The sequence below is a fragment of the Oncorhynchus gorbuscha genome, linkage group LG21 (assembly GCF_021184085.1).
Source record: "Oncorhynchus gorbuscha isolate QuinsamMale2020 ecotype Even-year linkage group LG21, OgorEven_v1.0, whole genome shotgun sequence".
In the NCBI taxonomy this organism is placed as follows: Eukaryota; Metazoa; Chordata; class Actinopteri; order Salmoniformes; family Salmonidae; genus Oncorhynchus; species Oncorhynchus gorbuscha.
In genome coordinates this window covers 53,312,992-53,337,991 of record NC_060193.1, presented here as the reverse complement: position 1 = coordinate 53,337,991, position 25,000 = coordinate 53,312,992, and the positions used below count along the sequence as shown (strand labels likewise).

At 41.4% G+C, this 25,000-nt stretch overlaps 1 pseudogene; it reads left to right on the top strand.

Annotated features, from left to right (window-relative positions):
- Window positions 1–25,000, top strand: part of LOC124008112 — a 36,246-nt pseudogene that overhangs the window by 5,060 nt on the left and 6,186 nt on the right.

Sequence of the window (25,000 nt, the reverse complement as noted above, 5' to 3'; positions counted from 1 at the left end):
GACCCTACCACCATAGGTGTGTGTATGTGTGTACGTGTGTGTGAGAGCTCTTTATATTAATGATATGATGAGAGATGTATCCTATTGGCTTTTTCTCTACCTCTCCAGGGGACAGTCGTATAGGGTTCAGTGCTGTGTATCACACCGTGGGTTTTAAGGAGTCTGAAGCCAGGGTCTATCTCCCTACTGTCCCCATCACTGCTAAGATACTGGAGGTGGAGAGGTTCAACACAGCGCAGGACAGGTTCAACATCACGGCACAGAGGAGTGTCAACAAGGTACCCACACACACATGTACCCACACACACACATGCACGCTCACATACACGCACGCTCACACACACGCATGCACGCTCACACACACACACACACACACACACACACACACACACACACACACACACACACACACACACACACACACACACACACACACACACACACACACACACACACACACACACACACACACACACACACACACACACACACACACACACACACACACATTCACACTTGATCTCTGTCTGTGTAGAGTCAGCCTGCAGTGTTTAAGATTGAGCTGAGACATGGAGAGTTCAGCTGGGTGGTCAAGAGAAAGGAGAAACACTTCATGGACCTCCACGGAGAACTGGTCCGATACAAGATGTTCATGAGGGTACCGCTACCCTCCCGCAGGTACACACACAGACACACACACACATATCAAATTGTAAAGTGATCAAATACTAAATGATATACTACCAATTCTGATCATAGAAATGTTAGGATTTTTCATGGTACAGTAGATATAGCAAGCTTCAATGCCATACATCTCTCCTTCCGTGGCCTCCAATTGCTCTTAAATACAAGTAAAACTAAATGCAAGCTCTTCTTTTTACATTTTTTAATTTTACCCCTTTTTTCTCCCCAATTTCGTGGTTTCCAATTGTTGTAGTAGCTACTATCTTGTCTCATCGCTACAACTCCCAAACGGGCACGGGAGAGACAAAGGTTGAAAGTCATGCGTCCTCCGATACACAACCCAACCAAGCTGCACTGCTTCTTAACACAGCACGCATCCAACCCAGAAGCCAGCCGCACCAATGTGTTGGAGGAAACACCGTACACCTGGCAACCTTGGTTAGCGCGCACTGCGCCCGGCCCGCCACAGGAGTCGCTGGTGCGCGATGAGACAAGGACATCCCTAACCCGGACGACGCTAGGCCAATTGTGCGTCGCCCCACGGACCTCCCGGTCACGGCCGGTTACCACAGAGCCTGGGCGCGAACCCAGGGACTCTGATGGCACAGCTGGCGCTGCAGTACAGCGCCCTTAACCACTGCGCCACCTGGGAGGCCAAATGCAAGCTCTTCAACCGATCACTGCCTGCACCTGCCCGCCTGTCCAACATCACTACTCTGGACGGCTCTGATTTAGAATACGTGGACAACTACAAATACCTAGGTGTCTAGTTAGACTGTAAACTCTCCTTCCAGACCCACATCAAACATCTCCAATCCAAAGTTAAATCTAGAATTGGCTTCCTATTTCGCAACAAAACATCCTTCACGCATGCTGCCAAACATACCCTTGTAAAACTGACCATCCTACCAATCCTCGACTTCGGCGATGTCATTTACAGAATAGCCTCCAATACCCTACTCAACAAATTGGATGCAGTCTATCACAGTGCCATCCGTTTTGTCACCAAAGCCCCATATACTACCCACCATTGCGAGATGTACGCTCTCGTTGGCTGGCCCTCACTTCATACTCGTCGCCAAACCCACTGGATCCATGTCATCTACAAGACCCTGCTAGGTAAAGTCCCCCCTTATCTCAGCTCGCTGGTCACCATAGCATCACCCACCTGTAGCACGCGCTCCAGCAGGTATATCTCTCTGGTCACCCCCAAAACCAATTCTTCCTTTGGCTGCCTCTCCTTCCAGTTTTCTGCTGCCAATGACTGGAACGAACTACAGAAATCTCTGAAACTGGAAACACTGGAAACACACATCTCCCTCACTAGCTTTAAGCACCAGCTGTCAGAGCAGCTCACAGATTACTGCACCTGTACATAGCCCATCTATAATTTAGCCCAAACATCTACCTCTTTCCCTACTGTATTTATTTTATTTTATTTATTTATTTTGCTCCTTTGCACCCCATTATTTTTATTTCTACTTTGCACATTCTTCCACTGCAAATCTACCATTCCAGTGTTTTACTTGCTATATTGTATTTACTTCGCCACCATGGCCTTTTTTTGCCTTTACCTCCCTTATCTCACCTCATTTGCTCACATCGTATATAGACTTGTTTCTACTGTATTATTGACTGTATGTTTGTTTTACTCCATGTGTAACTCTGTGTCGTTGTATGTGTCGAACTGCTTTGCTTTATCTTGGCCAGGTCGCAATTGCAAATGAGAACTTGTTCTCAACTTGCCTACCTGGTTAAATAAAGGTGAAAAAAAAAAATATATATATATGTACATTTTATTTCTCCCCAATAGCAGTGAGTGACCCTACCTTCTTCTTTACCACTCTACCTCTCTCTCTCTCCCTGTCTCTCTCTCTCTCTCTCTCTCTCTCTCTCTCTCTCTCTCTCTCTCTCTCTCTCTCTCTCTCTCTCTCTCTCTCTCTCTCTCTCTCTCTCTCTCCTCTCTCTCTCTCTCTACCTCTCTCTCTCTCTCTCTCTCTCTCTCTCTCTCTCTCTCTCTCTCTCTCTCTCTCTCTCTCTCTCTCTCTCTCTCTCCCCCTGTCTCTCTCTCTCTCCCCCTGTCTCTCTCTCTCTCCCCCTGTCTCTCTCTCTCTCCCCCTGTCTCTCTCTCTCTCCTCTCTCCTGTCTCTCTCTCTCTCTCTCTCTCCCCCTGTCTCTCTCTCTCTCTCCTCTCTCTCTCTCTCACTCTCTCCCTCTCTCTTTCCTTCTCTCTCTCGCTCTCTCTCTCCCTCTCTCTCTCGCGCTCTCTCTTCTCTCTCTCTCGCTCTCTCTTCTCTCTCTCCCTCTCTCTTTCTCTCGCTCGCTCTCTCTTCTCTCTCTCTCGTTCTCTCTCTCTTCTCTCTCTCGCTCTTTCTTCTCTCACTCTCTCTCAGCCACACAACGAGGAGGAGGACAATGAAGAAGAGTGAAGCCAGACATATTCCTGAGCTACCCCGTGGCGGAGATGAGTTGGCACAAGACGAACAGGTCTACAGCAGAAGGGTAGGTGTGTTTTGAGTGTGTTTGTCGTATTAACTTTATAGACGAATACAGTATATACATCATATAAACATTGTACTGTATAGTACATCTCTACTGTAGTAATACTGCATTTATTATGTTGCCTGTACAGAAACAGCTGGAAGATTATCTGAACAAGCTGCTAAGGATGGCCATGTACAGAAAATACTACCACACTGTGAGTACTACTCATAGAATTATTAATTACAATACTAGAATGGACATGAACCTTCTTATGATGGTCAGGGAGTTGGTCAACCATGGTTGTTTTCCAGTGCTGTGATAAGATATTGTGTAAAATAGCAAATTTGAAGAATTTATCTGAATTGTATTTGTGTTAGCTAGCCAGACAATTTTTAGAGGATACATTTTTTTTTTATTAACTGCCAATATGCCAAAATTCTATTTAAACAATTACAGTCAATCCACAGCCATACACTGTCTGAAATCAGTTGATGATAGGACTTCTGATATTGTATCATGTAATGGCACTCTCAGCTTTCCAAGAATCTGAGACATGTATGTTCTGTTTACATATATTTAGAGGCTATTTATACAGAAAATGTGTATAAAACCTGCATAATCTGTATTTAAAATGATATGTCAATATTTTAGGTTGACTATAATTCCATTACACAATTTCTGATACATCACATGCCTTACTTTCATTTTCCTGCATAAGTAAAACCAGGATCATGCCTGTACTGCCATTCATTGCAATTAGACTGAACAAGATGGCTGCCATTTTGGCCCCATTCTGGAACTTTGAGGGTTTATGACATAGCCAGTCTAGTAATATAATAGAATCTCTATGGTACTACTTAACTACACTAGACTATAGGCGACCGGAACTGGACTGACTACTACTTCTCTCTTTATCTAATACCCATTAATACGGTTCCTCTCTCTCCTCAGATGGAGTTTATAGACGTCAGCCAGATGTCCTTCATCCATGACCTGGGACCTAAAGGACTGTGAGGAACAACAGATTAATGAACAGATCCTGTCTTTATGACTGCGCCGTCATGCCCATTGTTATTGGAATAGCTGAAAATAGATTTGTTTTATTTTGTGTATTCATCATTTAAACATGTTTCAGGGAGGGGATGATACACAAGCGTTCCGGAGGTCATCGTATCCCAGGCTTGAACTGCTGTGGTCACAGTGAAGCCTGCTACCGCTGGTCTAAACGGTTAGTACACACACGTACAAACACAATGCACGCACAAGCATTCACGCACACACACTGATGTATCTCTCCCTGTGTGTGTGTGTGTGTGTGTGTGTGTGTGTGTGTGTGTGTGTGTGTGTGTGTGTGTGTGTGTGTGTGTGTGTGTGTGTGTGTGTGTGTGTGTGTGTGTGTGTGTGTGTGTGTGTGTGTGTGTGTGTGTGTGTGTGTGCGCACAGCTGGTTGGTGGTGAAGGATTCGTTCCTCTTCTACATGAAGCCAGACTCAGGAGCCATTTCCTTTGTTCTCCTGTTGGACAAAGAGTTCAGCGTCAAAATGGACTCCAAAGACACAGAGACCAAATACGGAGTACGCATTGACAGCCTCTCCAGGTGTGATGTGTGTATGTGTGTACAGACATGCTAGGAGGTGGGGCCAGGAGATTAAGGAGTTAACTGTGTGTGTGTGTGTGTGTGTGTGTGTGTGTGTGTGTGTGTGTGTGTGTGTGTGTGTGTGTGTGTGTGTGTGTGTGTGTGTGTGTGTGTGTGTGTGTGTGTGTGTGTGTGTGTGTGTGTGTGTGTGTTCATGCGTGCATGTAGGTGCCTTGTACTGAAGTTGAACAGCTACAGACATGCTCGGTGGTGGGGCCAGGCGATAGAAGACTTTGTCCGTAAGCACGGGAGGGCGTTTCTACGAGACCATCGATTTGGTTCCTTTGCTCAGGAGGAGCAGAACATCCCTGCCAAATGGTAACTATGGAATCTGGGAAACAACAATCAACCCCCCACAAAAAAAATGACTCAGGTAAAGTTTAGTCGTTAGATGTAAGTTTAGTCAATGTTAAGTTTAGTCGTTAGATGTAAGTTTAGTCAATGTTAAGTTTAGTCGTTAGATGTAAGTTTAGTCAATGTTAAGTTTATTAGTTAAATGTAAGTTTAGTCAATGTTAAGTTTAGTCGTTAGATGTAAGTTTAGTCTATGCTAAGTTTAGTAGTTAGATGTAAGTTTAGTCTATGCTAAGTTTAGTAGTTAGATGTAAGTTTAGTCTATGCTAAGTTTAGTAGTTAGATGTAAGTTTAGTCTATGCTAAATTTAGTAGTTAGATGTAAGTTTAGTCTATGCTAAGTTTAGTAGTTAGATGTAAGTTTAGTCCATGTTAAGTTCAGTAGTTAGATGTAAGTTTAGTCTATGTTAAGTTCAGTAGTTAGATGTAAGTTTAGTCTATGTTATGTTTAGTAGTTAGATGTAAGTTTAGTCCATGTTAAGTTCAGTAGTTAGATGTAAGTTTAGTCCATGTTAAGTGTGTGTGTCTGTGAGCTTCTCTCTATGCCTGTCTGTCTGTGGAGAATATGCTTCTGTAGCCAACATCACGTAGGTTTGTTTGACTGGAACTGTCAACTGGTGTCTGCATCTAAAATACTCCTTTATGATCAATGAGGAACTAGGAGAAGGTGTCAACCACTGGGTGTGTGTGTGTGTGTGTGTGTGTGTGTGTGTGTGTGTGTGTGTGTGTGTGTGTGTGTGTGTGTGTGTGTGTGTGTGTGTGTGTGTGTGTGTGTGTGTGTGTGTGTGTGTGTGTGTGTGTGTGTGTGTGTGTGTGTGTGTGTGTGTGTGTGTGTAGGTATGTGAATGGGAAGACCTACATGGAAGATGTAGCCGATGCTCTGGAAGAAGCTAAAGAAGAGATCTTCATCACTGACTGGTGGTACGTGCATGTGTGTTTATGTCTATGTGTGTTTACGTCTATGTGTGTGTATATATATGTGTGTGTGTAGGGAAATAGACATTGCCAGTTAGACATCAGCAGTTAGTGTGAATACTCACCGCAACATAACACAGCTACATGTCATCACCCAAGCAGACTTTAAATGCAGTCTATATATGTGGTATAGTTTACCAGTCCCAGATCAAAAACCTGTGCAGTATTCTTACAGTCGACTCCTGATAAGTGAGATTGTATAAATGTGTGGTAGTGTAATGTAATGCTACCTGTACACCTGTTGGCAGTGGTGTAAAGTACTTAAGTAAAAATACTAGTCGTTTTTTTAGTGTATCTGTGCTTTACTTTACTATTTATATTTTTGACTACTTTTTTTACTTCACTACATTCCTAATGAAAATAATGTGCTTTTTACTCCATACATTTTCCCTGACACCCAAAAGTACTCGTTACATTTTGACAGGAAAATGGTCCAATTCACCCACTTATCAAGAAAGCATCCCTGGTGCCTCTGATCTGGCGGATTCACTTAACACAAATGCTTCTTTTGTAAATGATGTCTGAGTGTCCCCTGGCTATCTGTAAATGATGTCTGAGTGTTGGAGTGTCCCCTGGCTATCTGTAAATTATGTCTGTGTGTTGGAGCGTGCCCTGGCTATCTGTAAATTATGTCTGAGTGTTGGAGCGTCCCCTGGCTATCTGTAAATTATGTCTGAGTGTCCCCTGGCTATCTGTAAATTATGTCTGAGTGTTGGAGCGTCCCCTGGCTATCTGTAAATTATGTCTGAGTGTTGGAGCGTCCCCTGGCTATCTGTAAATTATGTCTGAGTGTTGGAGCGTCCCCTGGCTATCTGTAAATTATGTCTGAGTGTTGGAGCGTCCCCTGGCTATCTGTAAATTATGTCTGAGTGTTGGAGCGTACCCTGGCTATCTGTACATTATGTCTGAGTGTCCCCTGGCTATCTGTAAATTATGTCTGAGTGTTGGAGCGTACCCTGGCTATCTGTACATTATGTCTGAGTGTTGGAGCGTACCCTGGCTATCTGTACATTATGTCTGAGTGTTGGAGTGTCCCCTGGCTATCTGTAAATTATGTCTGAGTGTTGGAGCGTACCCTGGCTATCTGTACATTATGTCTGAGTGTTGGAGCGTACCCTGGCTATCTGTACATTATGTCTGAGTGTTGGAGCATACCCTGGCTATCTGTACATTATGTCTGAGTGTTGGAGCGTCCCCTGGCTATCTGTACATTATGTCTGAGTGTTGGAACGTACCCTGGCTATCTGTACATTATGTCTGAGTGTTGGAGTGTCCCCTGGCTATCTGTCAATGTAACGACTAGTCAAGGTGGGTAGAATCAGGCGCAGAGAGCAAATAATAAATAGAGGTTTATTCTCCGGTGAACAACAATAAACACGGACAACCCAAAATACAAACAGGGTGAAAAATATCCAAAACAGGAAATAACAGACCAACCGGAGAAATAAAACACAAAAACACAGACAGCCGAAACGAAATGACAAAAACAAACAATCCCGCACAAAAAAAGGGCGGGACAACCTACATTATATACAGATACTAATTAACTAACACACAGGTGAAAACAATCAGACAAAACCAACCGATAACCGAAAAGGGATCGGTAGTGGCTAATTGGACGGTGACTACGACCGCCGAGCACAGCCCGAACGGGCAGGAGAGCCAACCTCGGCGGAAGTCGTGACAGTACCCCCCCCTGACGCGCGGCTCCCGCAGCGCGCCGCCACCGTCCTCGAGGACGACCCGGAGGACGGGGTGCTGGGCGATCCGGGTGGAGGCGGTGGAATTCTATCAGGAGAGAAGGGTCCAAAATGTCCCTCACCAGAACCCAGCATCTCTCCTCCGGGCCGTACCCCTCCCAGTCCACGAGGTACTGTAGGCCCCCCACCCGGCGTCTAGAATCCAGAATGCCTCGAACTGTATACGCCGGGGGCCCATCGATGTCCAGAGGGGGTGGAGGGACCTCAGACACCTCACCTTCTTGCAGGGGACCAGCCACCACCGGCCTGAGGAGAGACACATGAAACGAGGGGTTAATACGGTAATACATAGGAAGTTGTAACCTATAACACACCTCGTTTATTCTCCTCAGGACTTTGAACGGCCCCACACACTGCGGCCCCAGCTTCCGACAGGGCACGCGGAGGGACAGGTTTCGGGTCGAGAGCCAGACCCTGTCCCCCGGTGCAAACACAGGGGTCTCACTGCGGTGCTGGTCAGCGCTCCTCTTCTGCCGTTCTCCCGCTAACCGTAATGAGTCCTGAACGGCTTTCCAGGTGTCCTTGGAGCGCTGTACCCATTCCTCCACCGCAGGAGCCTTGGTCTGACTCTGCTGCCATGGAGCCAGGACCGGCTGGTAACCTAACACACACTCAAAAGGAGACAAGTTAGTAGAGGAGTGGCGTAAGGAGTTCTGGGCTAGTTCGGCCCATGGAACATACCTTGCCCACTCACCAGGCCGGTCCCGACAGTAGGACCGCAGAAACCTGCCCACATCCTGGTTAACGCGCTCCACCTGCCCATTACTCTCGGGGTGAAAACCTGAGGTTAAGCTAACCGAGACCCCCAGTCTCTCCATAAACGCCCTCCACACTCTGGACGTGAATTGGGGACCCCGATCAGAGACGATGTCCTCAGGCACCCCATAGTGCCGGAAGACATGGGTAAACAAAGCCTCAGCAGTCTGCAGGGCCGTAGGAAGACCGGGCAACGGAATAAGACGACAGGACTTAGAAAACCGATCCACAACGACCAGGATTGTAGTACTTCCCTGGGACGGGGGAAGGTCGGTAAGAAAATCCACCGATAAATGTGTCCACGGCCGTTGTGGAACGGGGAGGGGTTGTAATTTCCCTCTAGGTAGGTGCCGAGGAGCCTTGCTCTGAGCACACACTGAGCAGGAGGAGACATAAAATCTCACGTCTTTAGCCAGTGTGGGCCACCAGTATTTCCCTCTCAGACTCTGCACTGTCCTCTTGATACCAGGATGACCCGAGGAGGGAAGAGTATGAGCCCACCTAATCAGCTTGTCCCGGACCACCCTCGGCACGTACTTGGTCCCTACTGGACAGTTAGGAGGAGCCGGCTCTGACCGCGAGGCCCTCTCTATCTCAGCATCTACCTCCCATACCACCGGTGCCACAAGACATGACGGTGGAATGATGGGAGTTGGCTCTACTGACCGTTCCTCTGTATCATAGAGGCGAGACAGTGCGTCAGCTTTGGTGTTTTGGGAGCCTGGCCGATATGTGAGGGTAAACTGGAACCTAGTCAAAAACATGGCCCATCTAGCCTGACGTGGATTTAGTCTCTTAGCTTCCCGGATGTACTCGAGATTACGATGGTCAGTCCAGATGAGAAAAGGGTATTTAGCCCCCTCAAGCCAATGTCTCCACACCTTCAAAGCCTTGACTACAACTAACAACTCCCGGTCCCCCACATCATAGTTTCGCTCCGCTGGGCTGAGTTTGCTCGAAAAGAAAGCACAGGGGCGGAGTTTGGATGGCACGCCCGAGCGTTGGGACAGCACGGCTCCAACCCCAGCCTCGGACGCATCCACCTCCACTATGAACGCTAAAGAGGGATCCAGATGCGCCAACACGGGCGCATTGGTGAACAGCTCCTTCAGACGACTGAAAGCCCTGCCCGCCTCTGCTGACCAGCGCAAGCGCACCGGTCCTCCCTTCAGCAGTGAGGTGATGGGAGCAGCCACCTGACCAAAACCCCGGATAAACCTCCGGTAGTAATTGGCAAACCCTAAAAACCGCTGCACTTCTTTCACCGTGGTCGGAGTCGGCCAATTACGCACGGCTGTAACGCGATCTTCCTCCATTACCACCCCGGAGGTGGAAATACGATACCCCAGGAAGGAAACGGACTGTTTGACAAACTCACATTTCTCCGCCTTGCAATACAGGTCATGCTCCAGTAGTCGCCCAAGTACCTTACGCACCAGAGACACATGCTCCGCGCGTGTGGCAGAATAGATCAAGATGTCATCAATGTACACTACCACTCCCTGACCGAGCAGGTCTTGGAGAATCTCATCTACGAAGGATTGGAAAACGGCTGGAGCATTCTTCAAACCGTATGGCATGACGCAGTACTCATAATGACCAGAAGTAGTACTAAATGCGGTTTTCCACTCATCTCCTCCCCGGATACGTACCAGATTATACGCGCTCCTCAGGTCCAATTTTGTGAAGAATTGCGCCCCGTGAAATGATTCCATTGCCGTAGTGATGAGAGGTAGTGGGTAACTAAACCCCACTGTAATGGAATTTAGACCTCTATAATCAATACACGGACGCAGACCTCCATCCTTCTTCTTCACAAAAAATAAGCTTGAGGAAACAGGTGATATGGAGGGCTGAATGTACCCCTGTCCCAGCGATTCGGAAACATATGTTTCCATCGCAACTGTCCTCCTGGGACAATGGATAAACGTGACTCCTAGGAAGTGCAGCGTTTTCCAGGAGGTTTATCGCGCAGTCCTCTCGATGATGAGGTGGTAATTTGGTCGCCCTCCCTTTACTGAAGGCAATAGCCAAATCGGCATATTCAGAGGGAATGCGCACGGTGGAAACTTGGTCTGGACTCTCCACCGTAGTCGCACCAACGGCAACTCCTATACACCTACCTGAACACTCCTCTGATCACCCCTTAAGAGCCCCCCTGTCACCAGAAAATCACCGGGCTGTGTTGAGCTAACCAGGGAACCCCCAACACCACTGGAAACGCAGGTGAATCTATAAGGAACAGGCTAATCTGCTCCTTATGATCACCCTGCGTTACCATGTCCAGCGGCACCGTAGCCTCCCTAATTACTCCTGACCCTAATGGTCGGCTATCTAAGGAGTGCACGGGGAAAGGTTGATCTAACGACACCAGGGGAATCCCTAGCCTTAATGCAAGCCCACGATCCATAAAATTCCCAGCTGCGCCTGAATCGACTAGCGCTTTATGCTGTAGAGAGGGGGAAAACCCAGGGAAAGAAATCAATACAAACACATGACCGACAGGAAGCTCTGAATGAGTTTGGTGCTTACTCACCTGGGGTGATCGAGCAGTGTTCTGCCTGTCCTCCCGACTCCTAGAAGAGTTCCTCCAGCACCGGTCGGACGTGTGCCCTCGTCGACCACAACTGGTGCAGGAGGACACTCCTCCTCCGGTCCCCCTCGAAGCCGTACCTCCTAATTCCATAGGGATAGGATCAGGGGGGCTGGGGATTGGAAACGACAGGACCTGATCCGAACGCCCGCGAGCAGCCAGCAGGTTGTCGAGACGGATAGCCAGATCGATAAGTCCATACAGTGAATATGTGGTGTCCCGACATGCCAGCTCCCTGCGGACGTCCTCCCTGAGACTACATCTAAAATGATCAATCAAGGACCTGTCGTTCCATCCTGCTCCTGCTGCCAACGTCCTAAACTCTAGGGCAAAATCCTGTACGCCCCTCGTCTCCTGACGCAGGTGAAACAGCCGTTCACCCGCCGCCCAACCCTCGGGTGGATGGTCAAAAACGGCTCGGAATCGGCGGGTGAACTCTGGGTAATTATCCTTAGCCGAGTCCGGACCATTCCACACAGCGTTGACCCACTCGAGGGCTCGCCCAGTCAAGCAGGAGACGAGGGCGAGCACGCTCTCCTCTCCAGAGGGAGCAGGACGCACGGTAGCCAGGTATAATTCCAGTTGAAGGAGGAAACCCTGGCACCCAGCCGCCGATCCGTCAAACTCCCGTGGGAGTGTCAGCCGAAGAGCCCCAGAGCCAGATGTGGTCGCAGAAACAGGAGGTGCTGGAGAAGGGGTTGCTAGAGATGAGGTGGGGAGGCCACTCCTCTCCCATCGATCCATTCTCTCCATCATTTGGTCCATAGCAGAACCAATCCGGTGAATCACGCTGGTATGATGTAGGACCCTCTCCTCCATCGATGGGAGAGGAGACGCTGCTGCTCCTGCTGATTCCATGGGTGGTGCGGGATTCTGTAACGACTAGTCAAGGTGGGTGGAATCAGGCGCAAAGAGCAAATAATGAATAGAGGTTTATTCTCCGGTGAACAACAATAAACACGGACAACCCAAAATACAAACAGGGTGAAAAATATCCAAAACAGGAAATAACAGACCGACCGGAGAAATAAAACACAAAAACACCAACAGCCGAAACGAAATGACAAAAATAAACAATCCCGCACAAAACAAGAGCGGGACAACCTACATTATATACAGATACTAATTAACTAACACACAGGTGAAAACAATCAGACAAAACCAACCGATAACCGAAAAGGGATCGGTAGTGGCTAATAGGACGATGACGACGACCGCCGAGCACAGCCCGAACGGGCAGGAGAGCCAACCTCGGCGGAAGTCGTGACAGTCAATTAATAAAAATAAGAATATTGTGCCGTCTGGTTTGTTTAATAAAGGAAGTTGAAATGAATTATTATTTAACTTTAACTTTTGATACTTAAGTATATTTTAGCAATTACATTTACTTTTGATACTTAAGTATAATTAAAACCAAATCCTTTTTGAGATCAACTGAAGCATATGTGATGTACGTCGACTTCTTTTCAAATATTTTGGCTAAATATTCATCCCTGGAGCTAAACTGTCATGCAGGTGAAAGAGGACCCAAAAGCGACTTAACAGAAACAGAGTTTATTCAAGTCCAAACAGGGAATAACAGAAATCCTCTAGTCTGTAGAGGGGAATAACAGGAGAAGCGGCCACAGACTGCAGGTCGCTTCGGGTAGGCGCAGGCCGTAGTTGACAGAGACACCTGCTCACACGCAGCATCTGATGAAGGCAAAAAACACGACAGGACAGGGCGATACACAATCACAGCAAAAACACGACAGGACAGGGCGAAACGCAATCACAGCATGGTGAATACTAAACAAGGAACCGACGGGACAGGAACGGAACACAAAGGAATAAATAGGGACTCTAATCAGGGGAAAGGATCGGGAACAGGTGTGGGAAGACTAAATGATGATTAGGGGAATAGGAACAGCTGGGAGCAGGAACGAAACGATAGAGAGAAGAGAGAGCGAGAGAGTGAGAGAGGGAGGGGGAGAGAGAGGGATAGAAGGAGGGAAAGAACCAAATAAGACCAGCAGAGGGAAACGAATAGAATGGGGAGCACAGGGACAAGACATGATAATAAATGACAAACATGACAGTACCCCCCACTCACCGAGCGCCTCCTGGCGCACTCGAGGAGGAATCCTGGCGGCAACGGAGGAAATCATCGATGAGTGAACGGTCCAGCACGTCCCGAGACGGAACCCAACTCCTCTCCTCAGGACCGTAACCCTCCCAATCCACTAAGTATTGGTGACCCCGTCCCCGAGAACGCATGTCCATGATCTTATGTACCTTGTAAATAGGTGCGCTCTCGACAAGGACGGGAGGGGGGAGGGAAGACGAACGGGGTGCGAAGAAAGGGCTTAACACAGGAGACATGGAAGACAGGATGGACGCGACGAAGATGTCGCGGAAGAAGCAGTCGCACAGCGACAGGATTGACGACCTGGGAGACACGGAACGGACCAATGAACCGCGGAGTCAACTTACGAGAAGCTGTCGTAAGAGGAAGGTTGCGAGTGGAAAGCCACACTCTCTGGCCGCAACAATACCTTGGACTCTTAATCCTGCGTTTATTGGCGGCTCTCACCGTCTGTGCCCTGTAACGGCAAAGTGCAGACCTCACCCTCCTCCAGGTGCGCTCACAACGTTGGACAAACGCTGAGCGGAGGGAACGCTGGACTCGGCAAGCTGGGATGAGAACAGAGGAGGCTGGTAACCCAGACTACTCTGAAACGGAGATAACCCGGTAGCAGACGAAGGAAGCGAATTGTGAGCGTATTCTGCCCAGGGGAGCTGTTCTGCCCAAGACGCAGGGTTTCTGAAAGAAAGGCTGCGTAGTATGCGACCAATCGTCTGATTGGCCCTCTCTGCTTGACCGTTAGACTGGGGATGAAACCCGGAAGAGAGACTGACGGACGCACCAATCAAACGACAGAACTCCCTCCAAAACTGTGACGTGAATTGCGGGCCTCTGTCTGAAACGGCGTCTAACGGGAGGCCATGAATTCTGAATACATTCTCAATAATGATTTGTGCCGTCTCCTTAGCGGAAGGAAGTTTAGCGAGGGGAATGAAATGTGCCGCCTTAGAGAACCTATCGACAACCGTCAGAATCACAGTCTTCCCCGCAGACAAAGGCAGACCGGTAATGAAGTCTAAGGCAATGTGAGACCATGGTCGAGAAGGAATGGGGAGCGGTCTGAGACGACCGGCAGGAGGAGAGTTACCCGACTTAGTCTGCGCGCAGTCCGAACAAGCAGCCACGAAACGGCGCGTGTCACGCTCCTGAGTCGGCCACCAAAAGCGCTGGCGAATAGACGCAAGAGTGCCTCGAACACCGGGATGACCAGCTAACTTGGCAGAGTGAGCCCACTGAAGAACAGCCAGACGAGTGGAAACAGGAACGAAAAGGAGGTTACTAGGACAAGCGCGCGCGACGCAGTGTGCGTGAGTGCTTGCTTAACCTGTCTTTCAATTCCCCAGACTGTTAACCCGACAACACGCCCATAAGGAAGAATCCCCTCGGGATCAGTAGAAGCCACAGAAGAACTAAACAGACGGGATAAGGCATCAGGCTTGGTGTTCTTGCTACCCGGACGGTAAGAAATCACAAACTCGAAACGAGCGAAAAACAACGCCCAACGAGCTTGACGGGCATTAAGTCGTTTGGCAGAACGGATGTACTCAAGGTTCTTATGGTCTGTCCAAACGACAAAAGGAACGGTCGCCCCCTCCAACCACTGTCGCCATTCGCCTAGGGCTAAGCGGATGGCGAGCAGTTCACGGTTACCCACATCATAGTTGCGCTCAGATGGCGACAGGCGATGAGAAAAATAAGCGCAAGGATGAACCTTATCGTCAGACTGGAAGCGCTGGGATAGAATGGCTCCCACGCCTACCTCTGAAGCGTCAACCTCGACAATGAATTGTCTAGTGACGTCAGGAGTAACGAGGATAGGAGCGGACGTAAAACGTTCTTTTAGAAGATCAAAAGCTCCCTGGGCGGAACCGGACCACTTAAAACACGTCTTGACAGAAGTAAGAGCTGTGAGAGGGGCAGCAACTTGACCGAAATTACGAATGAAACGCCGATAGAAATTAGCGAAACCTAAAAAGCGCTGCAACTCGACACGTGACCTTGGAACGGGCCAATCACTGACAGCTTGGACCTTAGCGGAATCCATCTGAATGCCTTCAGCGGAAATAACGGAACCGAGAAAAGTAACGGAGGAGACATGAAAAGAGCACTTCTCAGCCTTTACGTAGAGACAATTCTCTAAAAGGCGCTGTAGAACACGTCGAACGTGCTGAACATGAATCTCGAGTGACGGAGAAAAATCAGGATATCGTCAAGATAGACAAAAACAAAGATGTTCAGCATGTCTCTCAGAACATCATTAACTAATGCCTGAAAAACAGCTGGCGCATTGGCGAGACCGAACGGCAGAACCCGGTACTCAAAATGCCCTAACGGAGTGTTAAACGCCGTTTTCCACTCGTCCCCCTCTCTGATGCGCACGAGATGGTAAGCGTTACGAAGGTCCAACTTAGTAAAGCACCTGGCTCCCTGCAGAATCTCGAAGGCTGATGACATAAGGGGAAGCGGATAACGATTCTTAACCGTTATGTCATTCAGCCCTCGATAATCCACGCAGGGCGCAGAGTACCGTCCTTCTTCTTAACAAAAAAGAACCCCGCCCCGGCCGGAGAGGAAGAAGGCACTATGGTACCGGCGTCAAGAGACACAGACAAATAATCCTCGAGAGCCTTACGTTCGGGAGCCGACAGAGAGTATAGTCTACCTCGAGGAGGAGTGGTCCCCGGAAGGAGATCAATACTACAATCATACGACCGGTGAGGAGGAAGGGAGTTGGCTCGGGACCGACTGAAGACCGTGCGCAGATCATGATATTCCTCCGGCACTCCTGTCAAATCGCCAGGTTCCTCCTGAGAAGTAGGGACAGAAGAAACGGGAGGGATGGCAGACATTAAACACTTCACATGACAAGAAACGTTCCAGGATAGGATAGAATTACTAGACCAATTAATAGAAGGATTATGACATACTAGCCAGGGATGACCCAAAACAACAGGTGTAAACGGTGAACGGAAAATCAAAAAGAAATAGTCTCACTGTGGTTACCAGATACTGTGAGAGTTAAAGGTAGTGTCTCAAATTTGATACTGGGAAGATGACTACCATCTAAGGCAAACATGGGCGTAGGCTTGTCTAACGGTCTGAAAGGAATGTTATGTTTCCGAACCCATGCTTCGTCCATGAAACAACCCTCAGCCCCAGAGTCAATCAAGGCACTGCATGTAGCACCGAACCGGTCCAGCGTAGATGGACCGACATAGTAGTACAAGATCTAGATGAAGAGACCAGAGTAGTAGCGCTCACCAGTAGCCCTCCGCTTACTGATGGGCTCTGGCCTCTTACTGGACATGAATTAACAAAATGTCCAGCAACTCCGCAATAGAGGCACAGGCGGTTGGTGATCCTCCGTTCCCTCTCCTTAGTCGAGATGCGAATCCCTCCCAGCTGCATGGGCTCAGTCTCAAAGCCAGAGGAGGGAGATGGTTGCGATGCGGAGCAGGGAAACACCGTTGATGCGAGCTCTCTTCCACGAGCCCGGTGACGAAGATCTACCCGTCGTTCTATGCGGATGGCGAGAGCAATCAAAGAGTCCACATCTGAAGGAACCTCCCGGGAGAGAATCTCATCCTTAACCACTGCGTGGAGTCCCTCCAGAAAACGAGCGAGCAGCGCCGGCTCGTTCCACTCACTAGAGGCAGCAAGAGTGCGAAACTCAATAGAATAATCCGTTATGGACCGTTCACCTTGGCATAAGGAAGCCAGGGCCCTAGAAGCCTCCCTACCAAAAACTGAACGGTCAAAAACCCGAATCATCTCCTCTTTAAAGTTCTGGAACTTGTTAGAGCAATCAGCCCTTGCCTCCCAGATAGCTGTGCCCCATTCTCGAGCCCGGCCAGTAAGGAGTGAAATGACGTAAGCAACCCGAGCTCTCTCTAGAGTATGTGTTGGGTTGGAGAGAGAACACAATCTCACACTGCGTGAGAAAGGAGCGGCACTCAGTGGGCTGCCCGGAGTAGCAAGGTGGGTTATTAACCCTAGGTTCTGGAGGCTCGGCAGGCCAGGAAGTAACAGGTGGCACGAGACGTAGACTCTGGAACTGTCCAGAGAGGTCGGAAACCTGAGCGGCCAGGTTCTCCACGGCATGGCGAGCAGCAGACAATTCCTGCTCGTGTCTGCCGAGCATGGCTCCTTGGATCTTGACGGCAGTGTAACGAGCGTCTGAAGTCGCTGGTCCATTCCTTGGTCGGTTCCTTCTGTCATGCAGGTGAAAGAGGACCCAAAAGCGACTTAACAGAAACAGAGTTTATTCAAGTCCAAACAGGGAATAACAGAAATCCTCTAGTCTGTAGAGGGGAATAACAGGAGAAGCGGCCACAGACTGCAGGTCAACGGGTAGGCGCAGGCCGTAGTTGACAGAGACACCTGCTCACACGCAGCATCTGATGAAGGCAAAAACACGACAGGACAGGGCGATACACAATCACAGCAAAAACACGACAGGACAGGGCGAAACGCAATCACAGCATGGTGAATACTAAACAAGGAACCGACGGGACAGGAACGGAACACAAAGGAATAAATAGGGACTCTAATCAGGGGAAAGGATCGGGAACAGGTGTGGGAAGACTAAATGATGATTAGGGGAATAGGAACAGCTGGGAGCAGGAACGAAACGATAGAGAGAAGAGAGAGCGAGAGAGTGAGAGAGGGAGGGGGAGAGAGAGGGATAGAAGGAGGGAAAGAACCAAATAAGACCAGCAGAGGGAAACGAATAGAATGGGGAGCACAGGGACAAGACATGATAATAAATGACAAACATGACATAAACAGACACTGTACAATGCAAAGTAGTTTGCTCATCAAACTGGTTGAACAGCTTACCACATTTCACTAATAGGTTTTGGTGTGTGTGCGTGTGTGTGTGTAGGTTGAGTCCAGAGATCTTCCTGAAGAGGCCAGTTGTGGAGGGAAACAAATGGAGACTGGACTGCATCCTCAAACGCAAAGCAGTAAGTTACACTTGTTATTCCAGATAACATTTATAACCACTGATACTGCAATATCACATGTTAGCTAATATAATAGGATGTTGGAATTGGCCCACACACCCTCTCTCACTCTGTCTGTCTCGCTCTGTCTCTCTCTTTCTCTCTCTCACGTTCTGTCTGTCTCGCTCTGTCTCTCTCTTTCTCTCTCTCACGTTCTGTCTTTCTCTCTCTCTCTCTCTCTTTCTCTCTCTCACATTCTGTCTTTGTCTCTCTCTCTCTCTCTCTCTCTCTCTCTCTCTCTCTCTCTCTCTCTCTCTCTCTCTGTCTCTCTCTCTCTCTCTCTCTCTCTCTCTCTCTCTCTCTCTCTCTCTCTCTCTCTCTCTCTCTCTCTCTCTCTCTCTCTCTCTCTCTCTCTCTCTCTCTCTGTCTCTCTCTCTCTCTTTCTCTCTCTCTCTGTCTCTGTCTCTGTCTCTGTCTCTGTCTCTGTCTCTGTCTCTGTCTCTGTCTCTCTCTCTCTGTCTCTCTCTCTCTGTCTCTCTCTCTCTCAACAGCAATTGGGGGTTCATATCTTTGTGATGCTGTATAAGGAGGTGGAGCTAGCTCTGGGCATCAACAGTGAATACAGCAAGAGAACACTAATGCACCTGCACCCCAACATCAAGGTAGGAGTGTGTGTCTGTGTCTGTGTCTGTCTGTGTGTGTGTGTCTGTGTGTATTAAATATGTGTGTTTTTCCTTCAGGTGATGCGCCACCCGGACCATGTGTCGTCGTCTGTCTACCTGTGGGCACATCACGAGAAGATCATCGTCATCGACCAATCAGTGGCCTTCGTTGGTGGGATAGACCTGGCGTATGGTCGCTGGGACGACCGAGAGCATCGCCTGACAGACGTGGGGAGTGTGACACGCTCTGTTGCCGTGGAGATGGAGCAGGTCAGACACAAACTTGGAATAGCAAAAACCTTTTGAGCTTACATAAGAGAGAAATACATAATACATAAAACATAATGCATAATACATAATAGATCATCCATAAAACATAATGCATAATACATAATAGATCATCCATAAAACATAATACATAATACATAATACATAATACATAAAACATAATACATAAAACATAATACATAATAAATAATACATAATACATAATAGATAATACATAATACATAATAGATAATACATAATAGATAATACATAAATAATACATAATAGATAATACATAAATAATACATAATAGATAATACATAATACATAATAAATAATACATAATAGATAATACATAAATAATACATAATAGATAATACATAAATAATACATAATAGATAATACATAGATAATACATAATAGATAATACATAAATAATACATAATAGATAATACATAAATAATACATAATAGATAATACATAAATAATACATAATAGATAATACATAAATAATACATAATAGATAATACATAAATAATACATAATAGATAATACATAATACATAATAGATAATACATAATAGATAATACATAAATAATACATAATAGATCATACATAAATAATACATAATAGATAATACATAATACATAATAGATAATACATAAATAATACATAATAGATAATACATAAATAATACATAATAGATAATACATAAATAATACATAATAGATCATACATAAATAATACATAATAGATAATACATAGATAATACATAATAGATAATACATAAATAATACATAATAGATAATACATAAATAATACATAATAGATAATACATAAATAAATAATAGATCATAATAAATAATACATAATAGATAATACATAGATAATACATAATAGATACATAAATAATACATAATAGATAATACATAAATAATACATAATAGATAATACATAAATAATACATAATACATAATACATAAAACATAAAACATAATACATAATACATAATACATAATACATAATACATAATAGATAATACATAAATAATACATAATAGATAATACATAATAGATAAAACATAAAACATAATACATAAAACATAATACATAAAACATAATACATAATAGATAATACATAATAGATAATACATAAAAATAAAACATAATAGATAAAACATAAATACATTTACATTTAATTTAGATAATACATAAATAATACATAATAGATAATACATAAATAGTACATAATAACAATAATACATCTAAAACTTATAAGGGATTAAACCTATCCTAGATATTCCTTAAATAATACATAATGATTGATAAGTTTGTTCCACCATAAATAAGTTTTGACATAAGCTGTACTTCCTCAGTGGTAATACATAAATAATACAGTGCCCTTGTTTGGGTGTAATCAGATAATACATGCCGTTCCCCTCACATAAATAATGGTCATAATAGATCAGCCAGTGGAAAACATAATACATAAAACATAATACATAATAGATAATACATAATAGATAATACATAAATAATACATAATAGATCATCCATAAAACATAATACATAATACATAAAACATAAAACATAATACATAATACATAAAACATAAAACATAATACATAAAACATAATACATAATACATAAAACATAATAGATAATACATAAAACATAAAACATAATACATAAAACATAATACATAATAGATAATACATACATATGTCATACATGCATGCGATTCGCCACCTGGTCATCAAAACATAATACATAATAGATAATACATAATACATAATACATAATACATAATACATAAAACATAATACATAATAGATAATACATAAAACATAATACATAATAGATAATACATAATACATAAAACATAATACATAATAGATAAAACATAATACATAATACATAAAACATAATACATAATACATAAAAAACATAATAGACATAATAATAGATAATACATAATACATAATACATAATACATAATACATAAAACATAATACATAAATAATACATAATAGATAATACATAATAGATAATACATAATACATAATAGATAATACATAAAACATAATACATAATACATAATACATAATACATAAAACATAATACATAAATAATACATAATAGATAATACATAATAGATAATACATAATAGATAATACATAATACACAATAGATAACACATAATACATAATAGATAATACATAATAGATCATACATAATACATAATAGATAATACATAAATAATACATAATAGATAATACATAAATAAAACATAATAGATAATACATAAATAATACATAATAGATAATACATAAATAATACATAATAGATAATACATAAATAATACATAATAGATAATACATAAAACATAATACATAAAACATAATACATAATACATAATACATAATACATAAAACATAATACATAAAACATAATACATAAAACATAATACATAAAACATAATACATAATACATAATACATAAAACATAATACATAATAGATAATACATAATACATAAAAATAATACATAATAGATAATACATAAAACATAATAGATAATACATAAAACATAATACATAATAGATCATCCATAAAACATAATAGATAATACATAAAACATAATACATAATAAATAATACATAATAGATCATCCATAAAACATAATACATAATACATAAAACATAATACATAATAGATAATACATAATAAATAATACATAATAGATAATACATAATAGATAATACATAATACATAATAGATCATCCATAATACATAATAGATAATACATAAAACATAATACATAATACATAATACATAATACATAAACATAAAACATAATACATAATACATAATACATAATACATAATACATAAAACATAATACATAATACATAATACATAATACATAATACACAATACATAATAGATAATACATAAATAATACATAATAGATCATCCATAAAACATAATAGATAATACATAATAGATAATACATAATACATAATAGATAATACATAAAACATAATACATAATAGATAATACATAATAAATAATACATAATAGATCATCCATAAAACATAATACATAATAGATCATACATAATAAATAATACATAATAGATAATACATAATAGATAATACATAATACATAATAGATCATCCATAATACATAATAGATAATACATAAAACATAATACATAATACATAATACATAATACATAATACATAATACATAAAACATAAAACATAATACATAATACATAATACATAATACATAAAACATAAACATAATACATAATACATAATACATAATACACAATACATAATAGATAATACATAAATAATACATAATAGATCATCCATAAAACATAATAGATAATACATAATAGATAATACATAATACATAATAGATAAACATAATACATAATAGATAATACATAATAGATAATACATAATACATAATACATAATACATAAATAAAACATAATAGATAATACATAAATAAAACATAAAACATAATACATAATACATAATACATAATAGATAATACATAAATAATACATAATAGATAATACATAAATAATACATAATAGATAATACATAATACATAATACATAAAACATAATACATAATAGATAATACATAATACATAAAACATAAAACATAAAACATAATACATAAAACATAATACATAAAACATAATACATAATACATAATACATAAAACATAATACATAATACATAATACATAATACATAATACATAAAACATAATACATAATACATAATACATAAAACATAAAACATAATACATAATAGATAATACATAAATAATACATAATAGATCATCCATAAAACATAATACATAAAACATAATACATAAAACATAATACATTAAATAATACATAATAGATAATACATAATAGATAATACATAATACACAATAGATAACACATAATACATAATAGATAATACATAATACATAATAGATAATACATAATACATAATAGATAATACATAATAGATAATACATAATACACAATAGATAACACATAATACATAATAGATAATACATAATAGATAATACATAATACATAATAGATAATACATAATACATAATAGATAATACATAATACATAATAGATAATACATAATACATAATACATAATAGATAATACATAATACATAATACATAATAGATAATACATAATACATAATAGATAACACATAATACATAATAGATAATACATAATACATAATAGATAATACATAATACATAATAGATAATACATAATACATAATACATAATAGATAATACATAATAGATAATACATAATAGATAATACATAATACATAATAGATAATACATAATACATAATAGATAATACATAATACATAAAACATAATACATAAAACATAATACATAAATAATACATAATAGATAATACATAATAGATAATACATAATAGATAATACATAATACACAATAGATAACACATAATATATAATAGATAATACATAATACATAATAGATAATACATAATACATAATAGATAATACATAATACATAATACATAATAGATAATACATAATAGATAATACATAATACATAATAGATAATACATAATACATAATAGATAATACATAATACATAAAACATAAAACATAAAACATAATACATAATAGATAATACATAAAACATAATACATAATACATAATACATAATACATAAAACATAATACATAATACATAATAGATAATACATAATACATAAAACATAACACATAATACATAATAGATAATACATAAATAATACATAATAGATAATACATAATAGATAATACATAATACACAATAGATAACACATAATACATAATAGATAATACATAATACATAATAGATAATACATAATACATAATAGATAATACATAATAGATAATACATAATACACAATAGATAACACATAATACATAATAGATAATACATAATAGATAATACATAATAGATAATACATAATACATAATAGATAATACATAATAGATAATACATAATACATAATAGATAACACATAATACATAATAGATAATACATAATACATAATAGATAATACATAATACATAATAGATAATACATAATAGATAATACATAATACATAATAGATAACACATAATACATAATAGATAATACATAATACATAATAGATAATACATAAATAATACATAATAGATAATACATAAATAAAACATAAAACATAATACATAATAGATAATACATAAATAAAACATAAAACATAAAACATAATACATAATAGATAAAACATAATACATAAAACATAATACATAAAACATAATACATAAAACATAATACATAATACATAATACATAATACATAAAACATAATACATAAAACATAATACATAAAACATAATACATAAAACATAATACATAATACATAAAACATAATACATAATACATAAAACATAATACATAATACATAATACATAAAACATCAAACGTAATACCACAAAAATAAGTTACCATTACCTTTATTCCCACCTTCAGTCTCAGAGCTCTGCCCACCATCCCTCCAGTAGGGGAGTGTCCTCTACTGATGGTGCCGCCAATAGCAACGGAGGCAAACAATCACTGCCTGGCAACCCAGGGGTGGAGCTTCCACGGCTGAAGGGGATTGGACGAACCAGGAGGATGCACTTCTCCCTGGTCAAACACCTCCACAAACACACTCTG